Source organism: Vicugna pacos, chromosome 3, assembly GCF_048564905.1.
Source record: "Vicugna pacos chromosome 3, VicPac4, whole genome shotgun sequence".
Taxonomy (NCBI): Eukaryota; Metazoa; Chordata; class Mammalia; order Artiodactyla; family Camelidae; genus Vicugna; species Vicugna pacos.
This window is the reverse complement of record NC_132989.1, coordinates 78,372,445-78,395,816: the sequence shown is the minus strand read 5'-3', so window position 1 is coordinate 78,395,816 and position 23,372 is coordinate 78,372,445. Positions and strand designations below refer to the sequence as shown.

The window sequence follows — 23,372 nt, the reverse complement described above, 5'->3', positions numbered from 1 at the left end:
GTTCCCGTGCAGCACAGGGTTCTGGTGGCCGTGGTGGCTGCTTTACGTTTGGGGATGAGCAACTATGCTTGTGTGCGATTCAGGAAGAGAGACCATCACAGAGAATGCCGCTGGAGAGACTGCTGCCCCCGCTGCCAGAGACCTCGGAGTGACTCTTACATAGGAATCTCAAGTTCAAAATGCCCAAAGCCCAGCTGACCATGGACTCCATCCCTGCTACCCCCTCTTCTGTGTGCCTTCCCCTAGCAGACGGCACCGTCATTCTCCCACCCGCCCAAGCCAGAAAACTGCAAGCCTTCCTTGATTTTCCTCCCTTTTTCTTTCCCTGCAGAAAACAGAACAAAGTCCTATCAGTTTCCCTGCTTACTTCTCTCGCACTGGCTCGTGTCAGTCCATCCCCGCTATTGGTACTTAGTCAGGGCCACCACTGTTTCTGTCACCTCCTAACAGGTGTCCTAACTGACAGTTCTTCCCGTCTCCAATCCAGACTCTACACTTAAATCACAGTGACTGTACCTGAACTCCAAGATGGTCATGATATTCTCATGCTTAGAATACCGGATGGCTTCCCATTGCCCTCAGGCCTCCTGTAGTGGATTTTAAGGCTTATCTCAGCCTGGCCTTGCTTACACCTCAGATGTCACCTCTGACCACTTTTTACCTTGTAGTCTGTGTTCCAGCCCTAGGGAAACAATTTCAGTAGCTCCAAGATATTGAGTTCCCTCTTACCTCCAGGCCACTTTCTATACTGTTCCACTCAGCAACTCTTAGAATGTGAAGAGGCTTGTAGCTTAATTGCACCTGCACAGAACGAAGATTACCGCACCTGTCTCCAATTACCTCTCCTCAGGTTCTTCATGCCTCCGACCACGCTGCTTCTTTTTTCATTATCCTGTAGATACCCCACGCCCCTCGCCTTTGGGGAGGCAGATTTGAGATTTGTTCTCTCGTCTCTTTGCTTGGTTGCCTTATGAATGAACCCTCTCTTTGCTGCAGATCTCCTTGTCTCAGCGTTTTGGCTTGCTGTGCGTCCAGTAAAACAAACCTGGTTCAGTAACACAAATGAATGTATGAAAACTTGCTTAGTATCACTAATCGTCAGAGAGCTATAAATTACAACAGAGAAATCACGGCAATGCATCAGACTGACAAAAACATAAAGAATGATAACACTCACTGCAGGACAACGATTGAAGACATAGGCACTCACACACTGCTAGTAGGACCAGGAACCACTGTATTGTTTTTAGAAATAATCTGACGACATCTCCTGATATCATCAAATTTAAAATATACAGTCTTTGACCTGCAAGTTGACTTGGGGCGTCTACTCTAGAGATAGATGTATATGGTTATTTGGACAGTAGACTTGCTTCTCACTCTGGGGTTAGGTTGTCAGTAAGTGAGGTTGAATTTGCATACACAAAAATACCTTCAATTAATACTATAAATTTCTCACAAAAATAATTAACAGAACTTGATACACTGAGATGTTCACAATAAAAGGCTTGTGGGAAACTGCACCCAACAAAGACAGTAACAGATTTCCTGTCTATAGGGATATCTTCACTCTTGTTTTGAGGTATATGTTCATTGAATACAGAGGCAAGTAGGTTACTCCACTTGCCACTGTATTCAATTTTTAAATCATTTTTTTCCCACCTTAACACAGAAATCAAAGTTAACATCACTAATAATGTGGAAAAAATGATACCATCTGCCTCCGAAGGTAATGCATTGAATAGGACAAAACATTATGTATGTGGTGATCTAGCCAAAAATGCATAACCTGAATCTAATCATGAGAAAAATATAATCATGAAAGAAATCCTTGTGTGACATCCTGCAAAACAGTAAGTCTTTACTTTTCAAAATGCCAGTGTCATAAAAGATACAAAGAAGATTGAGAATTATTTCAGATTAAAGAAAACTAAAAAAATATGAGAAGGAAACTTAAAGGAAATGACAGCACATGTATTTCATAATCTTGAATTGGATCTTAGATTTTTTTAAATTGCTATAAACAATAAAATTTGAATAAGAGCTTTATATTACTTATATTACTGTTTAATTTTCTGAATTTGCTCAGAGATGCTAATAAGCATTTATTCTTAGAAGAAAGGATGATGTATTTAGGAGTGGAGGAGATCCATGCTGAAGAGTTTAGGAGTCTGACACTTACTGTCAAATAGTTAAAAAAAAACTATATAAGTATACACACATACACATATACTAAAAAGTAGTAAATCTAAGTGAAAGCTACATAATTCATTGTGCATATTTTGCACCTTCTTCTAGTTTTAAGTGTTATCAAAACAAAAATTTAGAAAAAGAACTAGACAACCTATAAACCCTCATGCGCTAAGTGGTATATTAGGGTTCTCCAAAATGACAAAATCAAATGGGGAGAGAGAGAGAGAGAGAGAGATTTTAGCAAACGGCTCATGCAATTGTGGGGTGGGCCAGTGTGAAATTTGCTGAGCAGACTGGAAACTCAAAGGAGAGTTTTTTTGTTGTCAATTTGAGCCCAAAATCTGCAGGCTGGAAACTCAGGGTTTCTATGTTTCAGTCTGGAAGCAGAATTCCTTCTTCAGGAAATCTCAGTCTTTGCTCTTAAGGCCTTGAATTGATTGGATGGGACCCACCTACATTATGCAGGGCAATCTGCTTTACTCAAAGCCTACTGATTTAAATGTTAATCATTTCTAAGAAAAAGAAACACCTACACAACAACATCTAGATTAGTGTTTGACCAAATAACGGGACACCATACCCCCTCAGACTGACACATAAAATTAGCCATTACAGAGGGCAAAAGGTACAGAATAGAGTATACTTAAGAAAATGATTAAACTTTTACCATAAACACATCATATCTGTATCGTTAAAGTCCTCTTCCCCCTTCTTCTATCACACACTCACACTCACACACACACACATATACACACGCACACACACAAAGAAGCAGGCAAAGGTGAGTCTACTCAGGCAGCTATGCTGGTTGAAGTAACTCTGCATTACCAGGGATGGAGTGGTAACAGTAATGTCCACAGCAGTATCCAAATCCAGTGTCATCCAGGACAAAATACCCGGATCAGTAGATGGACCAGCAAAGTGACTGGTCATTTTTCCTGACAGAGTCCTAACCTCCAAGTACATATCTCCAGCTTTTCCAGAGATTCTGTGAACTACCCAATATCCTCCTATTTTTCTTTTCAGTTCTTAAAATCAACAAAAGTCATTTTCTGTTGCTTATAACTAAGTACACTGACTGACTCCTAGTGTGATAGCAGGATAAAGTGCTAATATTCACTTCAGCAAAGGGATGGAGATAAGGCTGAGGGCAGTGAGGACTCCATCACTGTAGAATGAGAAGTTTGTAAACTTTGCTCTATGGTCACAAAATGCTTGCAAAGGTGGTAAAATCAAGGACAAACATAGGATGACCTTCAGAAGTCTGTGTGAAGTTGGAGACTTCTTACTGTCTACAGTGATGTCTACACTAAAGATAAAGCTTAGGCTGATGATGACCCCATTTGATAGCTGAGGGGAAAAATAGAGGTATAGCAGAATATAAACCCAGGACAAGGAAAAAGCCAAAGCTTCCAAGAAATTTCTGTAGGCATGTGTTGGATTCTCTTCTTCAAAAAAGGGATCAAGTCCGGTGGCAAAAATCACTCAGCACTAAAGCTATTGAGCCAAGGGACTTGTGGTCAGACATTCCTCGTTCCCAAAATCAAAGGTATATTTTTATTTTTCCCAATCCTTAGCCAATAAAATTATTTAAAAGGAAATATATTAAATTTCAAAGGGTCTATATTTCCAAAGCAAACCCAAAACTGTCCTGTAACAATCTGCAATTATTCAAACCCAAGGCAATCCCCAGGTCCCTGAATTTGCACCAACAGGAAGAGGTTGCTAAAGCTACACATCTCTCAGAACAGCATCCCTAATACCCATCTTATATACAGGAAAGGAAGTTTTCCCCGGAGAACAGATCCAAAGGCTTACAGGGCGATCTCTTAGGGAGATCATCTTCATCTTTCTATCCAGTAGGATGTGACATGTGCCACAGACATATGTGTGTTATTTCCCCATCTTCCCATTTACAAATAGAAATTTTTATCGTAGTTACCTTGTTCATTCATCACTATGGTATACTGAGAGCATGGAGATAAATAATACCTTTTTCTGTAGTTCTCTGGACCATGAAGAGGACCATGATGACTTGATAGAGAAACTTGCCCTAACCTGGAGACTCCAGACTTCAAATCCAGTGAAGTGAATAGATGAGACTTGGAATTATTTTTCCTTTTAGCAAAGAAATGACTGACTCCATGGGAGTATAGCTATTTACTAAAGTGTATTTTCAGACTATGCTTGAAAATAGGCTTTGAGTACGCATCTAGATACATCCGCTACATGTGAAGAGTATCATGCCAACCTGAGACAGAGAGAGATGTATATTATATGTGTAAGTGTATATATATACACATATGTACATATATGCATATTCTTATAAGAGTCTAGAAAAAACATATGAAGGAAACATGTCAGGCAGTAAATTCTAGTTACCTCAAAAGAATGAGAATAGGAGCTGGGGTGGGTAAGTTACTTTTTAAAATGCATAGTTGTATTCTTTCTATTTTTACAATATGCTTATGATACACCTATGATTTGAAATAATAAAGACAATGATTAAATATCTTTAATCAGAAATACATTAACAAGTAAATGACAGATGCATTTCAAATATCCATTTAGCACTATGCAAGAGAAAAATAAGAAGGCATATTGGCATGTATATTCTAAGCCGTCTCTATATAATGGAAGTACATGCTTTAGATAAGGAACAGATGCAACATTACTGGCCAGCACATTGACAATCTTCAACAAATGTAAAATCAGTTATCAATTAAAATTAAAAATCTAAACTGTCACAGGTGACTTCCAAATATGTCTCAAGACTTTTCTCCTTGATTTCAAATTTTGTGCTCAATCTCCTTTTTCATCTTCTTGGTGAAGACTTCTCCTTTTTGGCAAAAGCATTTAACAGCAACAGAAGCCATTATTTTTGGTACTTAAGGCTAGCACAAGAATTTCAAATAAGATCTAATGTTAGTATAAGAGGGCAAAAGCCACTATTCTCTGAAATTACATTACCCAGTTCCAGAAACAGGACTGGCTACTTTACCCTTCAAATGAAAGTAAAATCCCAAAGATGCTCATTTCAGGTGAATCAATTCCAGAAAACAGCAACTTTCTCCTCCCTAAAAACTAGACAGGTCATATATGCCTTCAGCTTCTGTTTTAATGGCAGAGATTTGTTTGATATTGAATATTATTACAACAGGAGAAAAAAAGTGAAGGAGCACAGATACTCTGTATAGAGCAATCTGTGTATACATGGTGATACCCTCAGCCAAGTGTGTGGCTAATTATTTATTATTAAAAGCTGGTCTCAAAGCGCTTTCTTCTGCTTTCTAAATGCTTTCATTAAAAAGCAATTCATTTCCTATTGCAAATGGGAAACATTTCGAGATGCCAGGGAAGTGCCTCTTCTCTGCAAAGGAAAAGCCCTTCTCCAACCCTTGGCAGGAAATGGCCAGGTTATCAGGACTAAAAGGTCAGGGAAGAAATAAAATGCCTCACATGCAATCAGTCACCAATTATAGTTTATCAGCAGGAGAACAGATGTGAAATGACTTTCTTTGGATTGGTGTTCCCTGTGTCTAAGCCAGTGAGACTGAACTCCTCTAAATGAATAAATAAAACCCCTGCCATGTTATTCCCCCACAACAGTTCAGCTGTTTGGTGATGTGATCATTAGAGGACTCTTTTTCAAAGGTTTGTGTTTTTTACCCAAATGAACTGAATTTCTTTCTCTGTGTTGTGGATCAAAGCTGGGTTTTTATTCTATTCTGCTGACATTATTTTAAGATTTGTCAAGCTTATTTCCCTAGATGGGACATTTTTCATTTTTTAACAGGTGATGAACTCATCCCTGGGGAAAATCTAAATTCATCTTGAGATGGCTGAAAGTAAAAACTAGGACACAACAACGTACTTTCAAATCTACACTGTATGGGAAATGAGAGTTAGGTATCTTTTTTAGAATAGTCTTGATTTATTGTACTAAGAAGGATTTTTGTCTTCTCTAAATCTTAGATCCAGCCGAGCCAGACAGATACCAACAAGTAAGTTTCTGTTTAATGAGACCATTTTTTGTAAAGCTTCACCCTTGATTAACAGCAGGCCTTACTAAAAGGGTGGTACAGGATGACCTGGAACATAGAAGAAGCTGTTATTCAGCAGTAGAGAGAAATGCAGTCCTCCAACCAAACCTTCTCATCACTCCAGCTGCACAACAGTGGGAAATAGCCTTCTCACCCCTTTGCCCCAATACTACACCTATGTGTGCAGTAATCCTCCATTAGAGCCCTTTAAGGGACCAAAGTCAGGATCCCAGAATATGGACTATACAGCAAGGTGATTCCGGACAAGTTTTCAGCTGAAACACAATCAGCAATTGTTTTAATAGTTATAGATTTATTTCAAAATGCATTAAGATATATATAATCTTAAAAATAAATACAATTAGTACATGGTCATATGAATTTTTAAGATAAATATTTAATTAAGTAAAATAAGTCAACCCACTTAAAGAAAAATATAAAGTAAAAAATAATCCAAGGCAGGAGGGTATAGATCAATGGTAAAGCACATGCTTAGCATGCATGAATTCCTGGGTTCAATCCCCAGTACTTCCATTAAAATAAATAAATAAATAAATAAATAAATAAATAAATAAATAAATACTTAACCCCCCCCACACACAAAAATAAAATGATCATCTCAATCCCTTTAAAATAAAAAAATAAATAAATTGTTTAAGAAACTTTGTTTTTAAGTTTAAAGAAATAATAATAATCCAGGTGTTCTTTAGAGATAGCATAAATACAAAGGTAATACTGAAGTAGCTGAGGTCCAGGAAATCATAGTGAAAAGTACATGCACTCTACACTGAGGCCCCCAAACATGTCTGACCTTACACAGCCTCCAGAAATACTAAAGCATCTCCTCTAAGATCTTACGAAACAATCTTTCCTTATCTTGCCTCTATTGCCAGCCTCAGGCAGGTAGACCAGATTCCCTGTCTGATTCCACAACTTGCTTGCTGTGTGACTTCTATAAGTTATTTCCTCTGAAGTTCAATGACTGGTGAGTGGGAGGAATAGGGAGATGCTGGTAAAGGGTACAAACTTAAAAAAATGAATAATAATAATTTTAATACCTACTTCATGGCCAGTGTGATAAGGTCAAAAAGGCAGCCGTGCAGGCAAAGGGTAAGTACAGTTCCCGTATATAATGGGCAGACTGTCATTCGATGAGCCAGGGGATGAGGGTTTGTTGTGGGAGACTTTATGCCACATGCCAGGGATATCATGTGCTTCCAGTGTAGCCCTTAGCAATGTGGTCACAGAATAATGCCTGAGATTATCTTTTGATTTTCTACCACAAAATTTCCTAATCAAAAACTTACATGTGGATTACTTTCACTTCTGGGAAGAGGGGGTAGATGTACTTTTCCCATATGCCTCCCACTAAGCACAGTGAAAATCCCTGAATGTCTTATATGTTGGAAAATAATAATAAGACTCTGAAAGGAGGCAGACTAGCTGAGGACCTCAAGATCTGAGGAACAATTTACAGTCCCCTGGATTTTCTTTGTCTCATGTCCCAGACATATACTTTAAGAAACTGGCAAGTGGCAAACACTAACGGGCACAGACAAGAACAGAAACCATCCCCCATCCACCAAAAAAGGGATCAGGAAAGGGACAGCTTTACAAGACATATAACTTTAGGTAGTAATCACTGTACTCCAGCTTCGAAGAGCAAAGGCTAGGCAGTAACAAGACCCCCTCCCCGTGCTGGATCACTGGAGCTCATTTAGGGGCCCGGGACTCCCACCCTTACCCAGCAGAAAGGGTAAGCCTCCTCTCCCCTCCGGGGCTGGTGTCAGAGGAGGTGCAGTGGAGACAAAGAACCTTAATCAACTACTCAGGGGTAGTGACACAATAAAAATCAAAATCCCAGTGGGGTTTTTATAGAAATTTGGCGGCTCTTTCTGAAATACATAAGAAATAAAAGCGCCTAAAATGGGAAAACAACTTTCAGAAAGAAGAACAAAGCTGGTGCAATAATTTACTACCTGGTGCCAAGACTTATGATAAAGTTTCAGTAATCTAGATAGGGTGATACTGAGAAATTATTTGAAAATTATATATCTGATAAAAGATGTTTATCTAGAATATATAAACTCTCAAACTCAATAAAAAGAAAGCAAACAATCCCATAAAAATGTGCAAATGATTTGAACAAATACTTCACCAAAGAAGATATACAGACTGGAGATAAGCCCATAAAAATTTCTCAAAATTGTTAACCACAAGGGAACTGAAAATTTAAACCACAATGAGATCCCACAACACACTTATTAGAGTGGCTAAAATTAAAAATAAATAAATAAATAAATAAATAAATAAATAACTGACTGACTAATTCCATGAAGTCTTGGCAAGGATGTGGGGGAACCAGAATGTTCATACCCTGCTGATAGGAATATAAAATGATACAACTACGTTGGAAAGTAGATTGACAGTTTATTTAAAAGTTAAACATATATCATATACATATGATTGATACATATATATATATATATATATATATATATATATATATATATATATATCTCCATTCCACTCTTGGAGAAATTAAGGTATATGTCTATACAAAGACTTGTATTTGCATGTTCATAGCATTTTTAAAAAATCTATAATAGCCAAAAACAGGAAACTACTCAAAAGTCTGTCAACAGGTGAATGGAAAAACACTTTGTGGGATATTCAGGCAGTGGGATACTAATTCGCAGTAAGAAGAAAAGAACAATTGGTACATGCAACAAACACCATGGATAAATCTAAAAAATAATTATGTTGAGTGAACACAGCCAGACAATAAAGAACACAAATTGTATTATCCCATTTATCTAAAAACCTGTAAATACAGTTGATCTGCAGTGCGAAAGGAGATCAGAGGTGACTGGGAAGGGAGTGGAGAGGTATGGAGCTGGAGGAAGAGAGAAGAGATGAAAGGACATGAGCAAACTTTTGGTGATGATGCATATATTTCCTCTCTTGTCTATGGTGATGACTGCGTGTGTGGATATATATGTCAAACTTATTAAATTGTGCACTTTAAGTATATACTATTCATCATATGTCAATTAGACCCCAATAAAGCTGCTTTTAAAAATACTGAACAAAAAAATCCCAATACTAAGGTCACCCTTCAGACCAATTAATTAGCATCTCTGGGGGTGAGACCCATCCATGAACTAAACTATTTTAAAGCTCACCAGGTGATTCTAATGTGCAGCTATAACTGAAAAGGACTGTTACACAGAAAATCTCTAGGAAATAATAAAGGAAGAATGTGATCAGTTGTATATGATATACTACAGAATACAAGAAATGGGAATTAAGAATAATTCACATGATCTGACCAGGAAGAAATTAATGTGGAGTTTAGAAAGAAGAGACACATGTCAAAAAAAGCTCTGAGTCACCATGTGATCTGTCACATTAGCTACTCTGGGTTCAACTAACCCTTTATTCTGAGAATCATACACAAAACCGCCGGGCAAGACTCAACAGGGGAGGATTCAATTGACTCTGTGACATGGTAATAGATAACTTAGGCTGTTTAACAAATTTGCCGAGTGGGAAAACATAAACATGTGTACAATTTGTTTCTATTTTGAGTTTTCAGAAAATTCTTATAAGAGAGGATAATCATGATCTAAGGTTAAAGCAGTTCCTTCACAACACAGTGCAAGTTGCCATAGCTTTATTTTTCAATTAAAAGAAAATCAAGGCAAAGAGCAAACATTTTTTATTTTCCTTGTATTTGTGCTACAAAGTCAGCCACACATACGTAGAAACCAATACAGAAACACAGGCACCTTCTATTAAAAACCTCAGAGTTTCAAAGAAATGAACACTCTTCAGACATCCTAGGGCTTTTTATCTGCCTGTGGTCTATGAGCTTCAGAAAATTCTAAACAATTTTATATCACATCAATTTTGGAAAACAGAGTCCAGAGCTTTTACCCACAGACAAAGGGATTGCTGGCCTAAAGGGTAAAAAATAATTACCTCAAAACAAGAATATCTAAGCATATTTTTATTCACCAGACTAGATTATCCAATTGGAAAATGATTTCCCTAGAGTTTGGAGGATAGGGGCTTAGGTTACAGGAAGTTTTTGTAGCAAACTCACTGCTGTGTTTACCAAACCTACTAACAGCCCTTATTACCTAGTTGTGAGACTCGCATTTAATATATTGGCAAATCTTTCTGTCTCAGTGGAAAGGCATATCTGAGGGATGATGACAGATGATCAGCTAGTCCTACTATTTCCTATGTGGAGTCCCCTGGTGGAGCACTTGGATGAAAACCCAGGAGTCACAGAATTGGAACTTTTCTGAGCAATTTCAAGGGAGCAAGCTTTTTTAAAAAGTCTCAGGCATTTTCCCCATAAAGCTAATTCCTCTTTTAAGTAACTAGAACATATATTTCAACGAGGATGGTAGAACCAGGTTAGAAAGTGGGTTGTTCTGATTCCACAAAGCTTAAGTGGGTCAGAGGCAAGTACAATTTAAGATGAATGTTGAGTGCTGATAGGGCAGAGGAGATGGCCAGCTAGTGACAAAACAAAAACTCAAGAGCTTAGAAAGAGAAAGAAAACATTAATCCACGTTTGAAGGAAAATATAAAACCTTTATATTTTCAGAAAGGCCATACCTTTTATCTATAAAATTCACAAAAGGAGAAATTTACAAAATATTTTTCATCCCCAAGCAACACAGATTTCTGCCACGTAAGAAAACTCCTTAGACCCCCGGATCATGCTTGCCTTCCTTGGTCCAGTCCCCAGAGCCTCCATAACAAATACGTCTCTCTGCATCAATGTTATTACTTCATTTCCTTGTAAATTCCTTCTCTCTCATTCTCAAATTTCTCTAATTGATTAAATAAACACAATAATTATCCACCCTAAGCATATTTCTTCTACCTCAGTTCCCCTGTCACAAGTATTAAGGTAGTTTATGCTTTTGGCTGTGAAATCTGCTCCAGCATTAACACTGTCTTTATTTTATATTTATTTTAATTTTTTAAAATTTATATTTATATTTATAACACCATGCTTATTTTGGTTCTTTTCTCAACTCCCTATAAGACATCATTTTAAAAAAAAGTTATTGAAGCATTCTACCATGAATATTGAGATTTGTAAGAGGAGTCACATTAAATGAGAATTGTGTATTTCTAGGCTTGTGATTTATGATGGTGGTAAATCTAATAAAAAGAAGCTGATATTAGACAAACATTATAGTTCTTACATGGTTACAACGATAAGTGTTCCAGACATAGATTTAAATAATTATTTGGATCTATGGCTTTAAATGTTGGCTGGTAAATTACAAGGCAAAGAATAAATGGCTTTATTCCTTGAGAATCATAGAGGCAATTTCTTTGGATTTAGACAATAAGAAATTAATAGTGATCTTACAGAAACAGGACCAGAGTATATATACAATTTAAAATAATGCATGATGTAGGACAAGTTAAAATGCATTGGAAAAAAATGTATTGAGCAAATGAAAGTAAGAAATTCATCCTTTTCTTTCTTCTTTCCTTTTTTCCTTTTTTTAAATAAATCCCTCAGTCACAACAGATCACGATCAATCACCTCTGCCAGAAACAGACATACTGAAAACTTTGTTTAAAATAATGATCTGGGACAGTGGTTCTCGAAGTGTGGTCCCCAGAAAAGCAGCATCAGCATCATCTTGGCGTTCATTTAAAACACAAATTCTCGTGCGCCACTCCACACTCACTGAATCAGAAATTCCAAGGATAGGGCACAACTGATGATTTAAGCCCTACAGGTAATTCTGATGCCCTCTAAAGTTGAGAAATCACAAGTCCACAAAAATCTAAATCAAAGTTATTGAAATGGAGCTAACTTTTACCCACTTGTAGGTTAAAAATTAGCATGCAGGTCACACCATTGTTAAGCAAATGGGGAAAAGATATTTCTAACTTAGACAATCAAAAATGTGCTGCAACTGCAAAATGTGAGGGAATTATTGTGGTGAATTCTGGTTCTCCCTCAGCGGCCTGTACTGGATATTTTCTTACTAAATCTTGATTGTTAAACATTCAATTTATTTTCCTTTCCTGAGATTTTCAAGGCAAGTAATTCTTTTTTTTTTTTAAATGATCCAATGCTTTAAATTTATAAGCTTTAATAAACATGGAATTGTCTCCAGGCTCTCTAACTGCCCTTCCATAGTGTTTGAGTACTTAAAAGGAGATCTTAACAGAAATTAAAAAAAAAAAAAAACTGCCATTAGGGACCATATGTTCTTAGAACATCTTTACCATCGGAAATAGAAGATTACCCACCAAACCCATTTGTGACACATCAGCTGGAATTTGATGAGGTACAATCAGAACATGATGTTAGTAAATACATTCCACTGTACTCTGACTCTTCAGAGAACTCATTCACACTGCGACTCCCACTACCCTGCCCAGATGTGCCTACCGCTCTGTCCCAAGCCAAGCGCAAGATGAGTCACTGATTTTCATTTGTCCAACGTGGAATTTTTAATAGATAAAAGGAAAACCTCAAGGCTAAGAAGAGTTCTAATTAAAAAACATGCAATCATAAGGGGATCTACTTCAGTTCTTGAGAAGAAAAGATTCAGCTGTTAATGACCAATGCCAATCAATTTCTTCTTAATGTAGAAGAGAGGTTTGATACCATATCTTGATGAAGTTTCAAGGGTTCTTTCTTCCCTTTCTTTTTTTATAACCTGTTCCATGCCTCACCCCCACCCCTACCTCATGTTGTTATGTCACTTTCGTTGGTTTGAGATCCCGGGAGTTTCCCAGGTGAAATCTGAAACTGACCTCCATACACAGAGAATAAGGAGATACTCAAGAAAGAGGCAGACCACTCCAGATTGGTAGCTGGCAGGTTTAATAAGCAAGGAACCAACATCCAAGGCTTGTCTTGGATGACCACAAGAGGAGTAGATCTCGGCATCCACCTACCAGAATCTTAAAAGTTTATACAGAGTCCTTAACTGGGTTTAGTCATGCATATCATGCAGATGGTCTCAACAACACCTTACTCTCTCAAGACTGCTCCTTGAAATCAGCTCTCACTGTGGGAATGGGGAATGGTGGGCAGAACATACCTTCCAAGGACAAGGGAGGCAGAGAGGAGCCTCCGATTGTCTGGGTCAAGCTCTCAGATCAACTGGCAGTCATGCCCTCTCGATGACCTCCTCCAACAACTGTGTTTCTAAAATAGAATCAGATGAAATATTAATGTCAATTTTTAAGTGTAAAAAATTGAAACAATGCTTCCCTTTTAAAAAGGAGAGTGGAATGCTAGACTGCCTGCCATTCATTCATTCAACAGAAATGTGCTGAATGACTACCCTGTTCCAGGTTCTGTGTTAAGCTCTGAGAATGCATGATAAACAAGACAATTACGATTTACAAAATTAACAGCGCTTATAATCTAATGGAAGCCCTAGACAAGGAGTTGGCAAACCATGGCCCAGGGCTGAAATCTCGCCTGCCACCTCTTTTTGTAAATAGAGTTTTGTCGGAACAAAGCCACACCCATTCTGCTAAGAGCTTAGTTGAGCGGTTTCATGTATCCCTCAAGAGACGAGCTTTCTTAGAACCTCCTCCTTGTAGATGATGGACGGTTTTTAGTCCAGATCAGTGGCTTTTTTTTACATTAAATACTTAGTCATTTTGTATCAGTTTGATTCAGGTCCATGGCCAGTAGACACCCTTACAGATCCTTTATAAACCTTTTTTTTTTTGGTAACATATTTTATTTTGCCCATTATATCTGAAATATATTATTTTAAAATTAAAAATTTGCTGAGATATTTTACATTCTGTTTTTTGTACTACCTTGAAATCTTGCATGTGTTTTGCATTAACAGCCCATCTCAGTTCCAAACAGATGCATTTCAAGCACTGAGTGGCCACCCACGACCAGTGGCTACAGTACTGGACAGCTAAGGTGTAGAGCACAGTGGGGGCTTGGTAAATATTTGTTGAATGAATGAGTTAGAAGATAGACTGGTTGTTAAGGGGGTGTGTAGAATCCAGGAAGGTATCATGTGCCAGGTACCGTTTTAAACACTGAGTCCTTAATTTTCATAGTAGTCTTGAGGATCGAGTACTTTCTTAACCCATTTTGTAGATGGGAAGGGAGGCACAGATACACTTAACTAGTCACTCAGTCGCTAGGCAGTAAGTGGCAAGATTGAATCCAGACACCCCAGAGTGTTCATCGCTGTAACTGAAAACATAGCCAGAGCCCTGTCACTCCTGACACGCCTTCCCTGGCGCCTTCTCTTCTCATTTACGAAATCCAGACTTCTTACCCTGACAGGATTCTTTGGTCCAGCCTGCCTGTGTATCCTTAACCTGCTCCTTTCTCTAGCCAAATCTGAAGTGACATTTGAACTGCTCTTGGGACAGGAAGTGGGAATCGCTCAGGCAAAGCAGCAGAGCCAGGACATCCGGGTCCAAGCCAGAAGGTGTGCCGGGAGCCTGGTAAACCTACTTCTTAACCTGCCAGTTTTATTTCCTCTTTCCCATGCCTTGTTCCTTCTTTCTCTCTCTAATTCATTGTTGGAAACAAGGATCAGTTAGGCTTTCTAGAGGGAGATATACTTTTCGTGTCTTTTGCCAGAACAGTTTTGACTTATTGAAAGAAATGTCTGGGTGTTACAACTTCAACTGAATCTTTGTTCTAGAGCACCTCAATCCACTCAGGGGTTTAAACAATGGTTGTGGCAGGCATGCCTTTGATTTGATTCTTGCCTAAGGCCATTTCAATGAGTCTTTGTTGTTCAAAGGCCTCATCATTTGTATGTTTTATTGGTTAAGAATGTGAAAAAATTGCATGATCCACACTTGTAAGTCCCAGAATTGCTTTACTCTATCTCCTAGTGTTCCTAACACGACATGCAGATGCACATAGAGGTGGAAAATGTAAATAAACCAAGCATATTTATGGCAACCACAATTTTTCAGAACAGCAAAGGGGTGAACTGTTCCAATAAATTTAACTTTTAGTAAAAATTAAATCTTAAACATGAAACCCTTTTACTTTACCTATTATTTTAGCACAACTTTCAATTTTGTTTTAGTCAAACTTCCTTACTATTTCAGTAGTAAATATTATTTAATCTCTCTGTGTCACTGAGTCTTTTTCAGTGATTCATAGTCATTGTTCTATCCAGAAATGTTTGCTGCCTCATACAGAAAATGTAGACGTTTGGAATAAATGTGTATTGATTTCCTGTAACTTGAAACTTGGGCTTTAAACAAAATCCTTCATTCTTGCAGTGTTTAGTACACAGTAGTAAATAAATGTTTGTTTTTAGTATATAAACTTATTTTTCTATGTAAAGGATAAAAGATATTTTGATTGGTTCGTTTGGCTATTTAGTATTTTAAAGTATTAATTATTCCTAAACCATGCATGAAATACATGTACTGTAAGTTTTGTATGATATACAGTTTTGTTTAGAGAGCTGCTGAAATGATTGAAATGACCAAAGGCTCATGAATTTTAGGAAATCATCTTCCTTTAATTGTAAGGCTCTTTGCATTTGGGATCTGTATATCATTCACTATTCACTTTTGTTGTTGTTGTTGTTGCAAATAGTGCGTATTGCTTTTCTTCTAGTTTTAATCTTTTTTTAATGGAAACTTTCAAAAATATACAGTGTTAATGTGACATTCACATTATAGTTAATTTGATTCTCCCAGAGCGGCTAATATATAGTCTTGCATATAACAGGTATTTAACAAATGCTTGTTAGGCTTAACCCAAAGAAAGGTTTGGAAAGATGAGGTACAATTTACTGGAGAGAGCAAAGTGTAAGAAGTGAGGTATACTCTGATGACCATAAGTAAGTTTTATATAACTTTTGGCAACCAGAGATGAAGGGGCTCAGGTTTCTCTTAATCCAACCACCCATCTGTTGCTTGAATCTTCTATAGAATCTCTACCCTTTAATGTCCTTGTAATGCGAAACCTTCTGCCTCCTAGGTAATCCTTTCCATATCTAGAAGTACTCTGTTGATAAGAAAACAGAAACCAAAGTAAGGGGATTTTGAACCATATGGGAAAAGTGACAGAAAAGAAGTCATTAATTGACATAGTTCTAAAACCAGTAGTTAATTTTTATAAGTACAACTTTTTAAAATTTATTTCATCTTTCTTTCCCCTCCTACAAAAGAGAAAGAAATTAAGTGCAACAAAGCTCGTATCAATGTAACTTCTAGGTACACTAAAGAACACAGAAGCATATTCTCATAATATTAACTAAGGAAGAAAATGATTTTAAATAATAATAATAATTCACCGTATAGTTAGAGAGTTTTTTCATATGTAATAGGATGCCAAACTCTCATTTCCTAACAATTTGGTTTTTATTTTCATAACTCCTCTAAACTATTATTCATAAACAGAATTTTCAATTTAATTTTCTGAAATAATACACAACCTATTAGAACACTTTCCCCTATTAGTACTATCAGATATTTAGAAAAATAAACTACAAAATCACTGGTCTTCACTGTATTCTTCTTCTCCCACTGCACTGACTTACTTGTGTTATGAAGAAAATATGAGTAACGAGTTAATACTGTGCCAGAGTTATTGAAACTTCTCCCAGATACGGTGTGTGCTCATTTCCCTGAGAGTATTAGTAACTTTGGTTAATAATATTCAATCAAGGTGTGGATCAAAGTGTCCTGTCCCATCATGTTCCATGCCTGGCAGGTTTCAGGGATGGAGCCTACTCCAGGGCTCTCCACCCATGTCTCATTCTGGCTTGCCCTTGCCCTTATCTGACAAACCTGTTTTACATGAAACATTCTTGTATGACTACCATGGCACTGTCTTTCCTAAGTGTTTTTCTCCCTTCATGATAATCGCCCACCCTTAGGAGGGAGAGGTGAGAGATCTGAGGATGGAGAAGATTCTCAGGATCCGGTCAATAGCTTGGTTATTTGCTCTTCACTCCAGACAGCGTTTCCAGTTTCTCCCTGACACTACCATCACACTCCTCGTGATACCAAGCTAGTGCTGTTTTTCTGACTTGCAGTAGTAACGGAGCAGGCAAGCCAATCTGGAGGGGAAAAGTTGGCACAACACAAAGATTTCTCAAATGAATTTTCTGTATCTCAGAACTTATCTGTAATGAGCATATTAACTAATCTCTGGGGAGAAAGCACCCAAAGAGAAAATAAGATTGGGCCTTACCGGACCCGCTTCAACTTAGAGGAGAATTAGAGACCACTTACACTGTGTCTGTTGCCACCCACCCCTCTCCTTCTGAACCACAGCAAACTTGAGACGGAGAACAGTGGTTAGTGGCCTGGCCTCCACCTCCCCAGAACATCCTGGGTCCGGGGTTGAGGCATGGTTGGGGAACAGGTGCCTGGGGTGTCAGCTCCAAGGTCAAGGTCCAGGGAGGCAGCTTTCCCCTCAGGCCCTCACCAGAGGCCTCTAGAGCCAAAGGAAGACACAATGCAGGGCAGGTCTGACTTGAGCCTGGAGTCCATAGCTCAGAATCTAAGGTTTCCTCACCAAGGGATACAAGTAACAAAGTGGGACCAGTAAGAAAAAATGAATCCATGGTTTCTACAAAAAAGCCTCACACTTCCTGTGCTCCCTAATCATCTGGGAACCACCTATGCCTTCATCCTCTTTGTCGGGGCTTTTGGGGGTCAGGACCATGTAACCATTCTGTTTTGTGGCTGGTTGTGCTGGGTGAGGACTCAACTGTGGATTCCTGCTCAAGGTTTGCAGGTGATGAGCTGTTGAGCTAAGTGGGTTGGGGATTGGAGGGGACTCCTCCCTGGGCTTGAGCTTGGGGGTAGGAGGCGAGGCAGGGGCAGCAATGCCTTCCCCAGCACGTGGGGGCCATCTCAGGTGGGGATCTCCATGCCAGTGCTCCATGCCAGGACATGGGCTCCCCTACAAAGCCATGATAAGCAGGTCGGTTGGTGAGCTAAAAGTTGATGATGACCAGCTGGCCTCCCCAGCACAAAGAGGACACGTGAAGTATCTCTGGAAGGATAGAGCAAGGATCTAGAGGCAGGGGTGTGAAGACAAACAGTAAACTCAGATCGCTGCCTGTGTTTAGATGACTAAGAACTGGCACAAAATAGAACCAAACTCAGTGAAAAAGGCAGATTAGTGAGAAAGGCATGAGCCAAAAGGCACTTGTCTCCTATACGCCACAGGGTTGGTATAAAAGCCTTATCATTTTGTCCAGGAAAGATTTGGCCACCAGGGCTATAAGTGCCCTTGGTGTTACTCTCTCTGGAATACCAAGATGGGGAGGGGGGTGGGCTGGGTTTGGATATTGTGGGGGTTCTTGCAGGATACCCCAAACAAACAATGACAGCAGATGTCATTTACTTGTCAAGAAACCATGTTCTAGAATACGGTTCTAAATCTGCTTGCCAGCTGTGAGTTTGAGGCAATACAACAATGGTTGTTTTTCCATCTCCAACACCGGCCTTCTGAATGGGGACTCAAGCTTATTAAAACATGATTTACCCTTCAATTCCAGTGAAAAACATTGAGTCTTTTATGCCAAAGTCATCTCTGACACCAAAATTATCTCAAGTAAAGAAATTGATGATCATGTTGCATTTACTTCCTCTACTTTTTACCGTGGCTGTGGCTACCTTAACCATCCATCTCAGAACTGTAGTTTAATTTCCTTCCACATCCCTACTGACATTAATCACCAATCAGCCTGACAGGGGGCAGAGTCTCTCTCCAATAAGGCACAGCTGACAGTCCTTCAGCAACAGAAGCTTCTTGGAGCTCAGTCTCGATGCTTCTGTGCTGCTATTGCTCCCCATGATAGGAAGCTACTGTTTCTAAATTACATATCCCTAGCACTCTCTGGCATACCATATTAATTTATAGAATACAAATAAATTGTCACTCTACTGCAACCTCCACACCTCCACCAAAAAAACGCCCAAAAAACCAACTTGATGGGAAGGATCTAAAATGTTCAGACAAATCCCTGTTCTGTTCACAACAGTACTCCAACTTCATCACTAACTTGCTGTGTGATGATGACCAAGATATTTAACCTCTCTGGGCTTCAACTTCCTCATCAATGAAAGGAGGATTCCTTCCAATTCTAGGAGCACGTGACTTAATCCTTCTTTTTAAATCATCACTTTCACAGGATGTTTGTACCCAGACTGTACTCCTCACTCCTTTCATCTTCCACATCCGGAAGCTTTGCTCTTCTTTCTCTGATTTTATCCTGGGCTGTAATTTTCACATACTGCACGACATTATACTCATCCCCAATCAGTAATAAGCACGAACAGTACCGTGATGCTCAGATGGTATAAACTTTGAAAACTGAGATCAGATCTCTCTACTGCAGAATCTTTCTTTAACCTAATTATCACCAGAAAAACTAAAATCTCGCCTTTACAAGGGCATCCCTTTATTTTTATATGCCTGGATTCGAGAGAGAGAAAGGTAAAGTCAAGAAAAGGCCCTGAGGTGCAAGTTTTGGAAATTAAACCACAGGTTTTCTCTGCTGTCAACCAGAAATTTCCAAGTGATAAATGGCCTGTTAAGAAATACTTTGCAAGTGACAGTTTTTCCAGTGACTAAATATTCCTTCCTTCCTGACCACAAGCTGCTAGTGCCCATTTATAGTGTTTGAAGCAGGGGAAGCAGCATGACAAATGGCCTGGAGGTAAGAGGGACACAATGTCATAGATTATTTCAGTATGATTGGAGCACAGCGCACAAGGTAAAAAGTGGTCAGAGGTGACATCTGAGGTGTAAGCAAGGCCAGGCTGAGATAAGCCTTAAAATCCACTACAGGAGGCCTGAGGGCAATGGGAAGCCATCCGGTATTCTAAGCATGAGAATATCATGACCATCTTGGAGTTCAGGTACAGTCACTGTGATTTAAGTGTAGAGTCTGGATTGGAGACGGGAAGAACTGTCAGTTAGGACACCTGTTAGGAGGTGACAGAAACAGTGGTGGCCCTGACTAAGTACCAATAGCGGGGATGGACTGACACGAGCCAGTGCGAGAGAAGTAAGCAGGGAAACTGATAGGACTTTGTTCTGTTTTCTGCAGGGAAAGAAAAAGGGAGGAAAATCAAGGAAGGCTTGCAGTTTTCTGGCTTGGGCGGGTGGGAGAATGACGGTGCCGTCTGCTAGGGGAAGGCACACAGAAGAGGGGGTAGCAGGGATGGAGTCCATGGTCAGCTGGGCTTTGGGCATTTTGAACTTGAGATTCCTATGTAAGAGTCACTCCGAGGTCTCTGGCAGCGGGGGCAGCAGTCTCTCCAGCGGCATTCTCTGTGATGGTCTCTCTTCCTGAATCGCACACAAGCACAGTTGCTCATCCCCAAACGTAAAGCAGCCACCACGGCCACCAGAACCCTGTGCTGCACGGGAACGGTGGCTACTGATCACACCTCCACACTGGTGACTCTAGGAGGCATCGTTCACATAACAGTGCTGTTGTCACAGTGTATCTTTGTGTCTCAGAAACAACTGTTTAAATGGCATCTCCAACCAGTGGCACTCTGGGCCACGTGACTGAATCCCTGTAGTAGCTGCTGCTCCCGCTGCCCTCTTCTCTGCATCTTTGTGGTGGAGGAAGTAAGACAAACCAGAACATCCCTCCCTGGAGCCTGCAAGGGAGGCCAGTACACTGGGCTTGCGTTTTACACAATTGGGGTCTTGCAGGATACAGTTTGTGAAGCACAAACACAAACCTGGTTTTGGGCAGGAGCCCTTCTTTCCATTAGACCCTCTGTAGCCCGAGTGGGAGACTTCCCTAATCTCTCTGAGGCAGACCTCTTCAAGGCTGACGACCAGGCTCTGACTAGTCATAGTTAAGGTTGATATATGAAAGGATATCCCCAAAGCCAGGAATAAACTGGGAGGGGGTGGCATTTATTGCTGTGTTATAATTGAATACACAGTCTCACTGTCACAAACTACAATGTTCTCAGGAAGGATGAATTTGTCATGTGAGTAATTCTGTATCTGGGTGCAAAATTGTTAGTTATGAAAGCAAGGAGGGACCTTGGAGGTCATCTGGCCCGATTACCTTCTTTGGCAAATAATGAAACTGAGAATCAAAGAAGCGAAAGGCCTTGTGGAGTAGTGGTGGTGCTGTGACTAGGAACCAGGTCACCTCACTCCAGGCCTGTGCCGTTGCTGCTAACCTACACAGCTTCCCCGTGAAATAACCCGTGGGCTAATCTACAGAGCCCATAAAAGAGGAGAGAAAGCCGACAGCATAGCCAGCTCACTCCCTACTGCATGTATTCCAAGTAACGCCGTCATCATTTTAACATTATGAAGCAGGAGCTTCCTACAGCCATAAATTCACTGGCCGCCTGGCCCCTGTCAGCATTATTAAGTTTCCAAAGTGCTTCACATAGTACACACACACACACACAAACACACACACATATTTAATCCACAGTCAAAGTCTAGTTGAGCAGTTTTCAGCCTAGGGCAACTTTGCCCCCAGAGGACATTTCCAGGCACATTTTTAGTTGTCATAACTGGTGGGTTGCTACTGGCATCTAGTGAGTTGAGCCAAGGATGATTCTAAACACCCTATCACGCCCATGGCAGCCCCCACAAAGAGAATTATTCATAGTAAAATGTCAGTGGTGCTGAAGTTGAGAAACGCTGGTCTAGATTAATTACACAGGCAATAACTCAAAAGTCCTCCACCAATGGCTGGTGATAAAGGTGTTGGTTACAAAAATTTTAGAAAATGAAGAGTGACAGACAGCTGTCTGGGAACAGATGAGATGCATTCCATAAGGCAAGTCCAACAACCAGGAGAGGACAGACTCTCAAGAGGAAGGGAAGGTTAGGGCTGAGGCCAGAGGCTTAGGTCCCTGCTCTCCCAGCTGTGTATCTTGCGCAAATTACTTTAACCTTCCTACGTCCTGGTTTACCCAGCTCTAAAACACAGGTTACAAATTAGTACAGCTTTCCCGGGTAGTGGGAAGATTAAATGAGATTTAATACACATATATCTCATCTGTATCCAATAAGTGGCTATAATTTTCACCAAATTGAGAGATTAACAGAATTATTTGTCAAATCCAATGCTCCCACTTAACATATGGCAAAACTAAGTCCCAGAAAAGCATAAACATAACATCTTATATTTTCTCTACGATTATACCTGAGGCTGTATTGCAAGTGCTCAAGGCTTGGCAGGCTCACAGATTCCGGCAGATTGAAGAACACTCGTGGAGCCCTGGGTACCTCTGACGTGCCTTTATCACCGAGCAGAGCACACGGGCGTCAGCGTTGGCGCGGGCAGAAAGTCCTATCCGCCTTAAATAGGAGGCAAACAAAGCTGGCCTCTAGCCAACTACGTAAGCTACGTGGGCTAGCCATTGCGCTTGCGCAGCACACGTCATCGTTACTTAACAATATACGGGTACTGCGCATGCGGAGTAACATTGCTGACTGACTGTGCACGGGCCTCCAGTCAGGGCGCCTGACTCCATTTTCCCTACAGAGGCCTAGACTGTAGACATTCAGCAAGTATCATGTTGGTTTTATTTGATACTAAATTCTTGACATCTCTGGAAAGAAAGGAAAAAAATGTGAATATTGTTGTCAGTTTCCAGAAATTGGTAACTGAGACCAAACATTAAGTATCTTATCCAAAGTTACCTTTTGGGAAAGCAAGGACCTGGCCCTCAGTTTAAATGCCAAGTGCCCATTTGCTAATCTCACAGCAGGGTGAATTTCAAGTAATTTCTATTTCTTTTTTCAAGACTTTGGTCTTAATTTATCATTTAGATCGAATTCATATTCCCCTACGAGTAGATATTTTCCAAATGAAAGATGATTGATCAATTACTGACCACATAAATTATCCATAGGTACTAGCTCAGACAGGGCCCTGTTCATCATGCATCTTCTTGATAAAAAAGCAAATTAATCTATCAACTCTAACAAGCCATGTGCCAATCTAAGTTAATCAAGAATAATAAAATATTAGCAGTTACAATGTTGATGAGCAAACCCTTTTCCTCAAAAAGTTCCAGATTAGTGATGTGTTATTTGAAAAGGTATCTAGAAAGCAGTCCAAGACCCTCAATATGTATGACATACCCTTTCTAGTTCTCAAAACT

At 39.6% G+C, this 23,372-nt stretch overlaps 1 long non-coding RNA gene across 1 annotated transcript; it reads right to left on the bottom strand.

Annotated features, from left to right (window-relative positions):
- Positions 1-13,099: 13,099 nt before the first annotated feature.
- LOC140695673 (uncharacterized) lies at positions 13,100-22,591 on the bottom strand. Its single transcript, XR_012071430.1, has 2 exons — positions 22,409-22,591; positions 13,100-13,443 (listed from the first exon to the last, which is right to left on the bottom strand). It is a non-coding gene; the product is annotated as an uncharacterized lncRNA (long non-coding RNA).
- Positions 22,592-23,372: the final 781 nt, after the last annotated feature.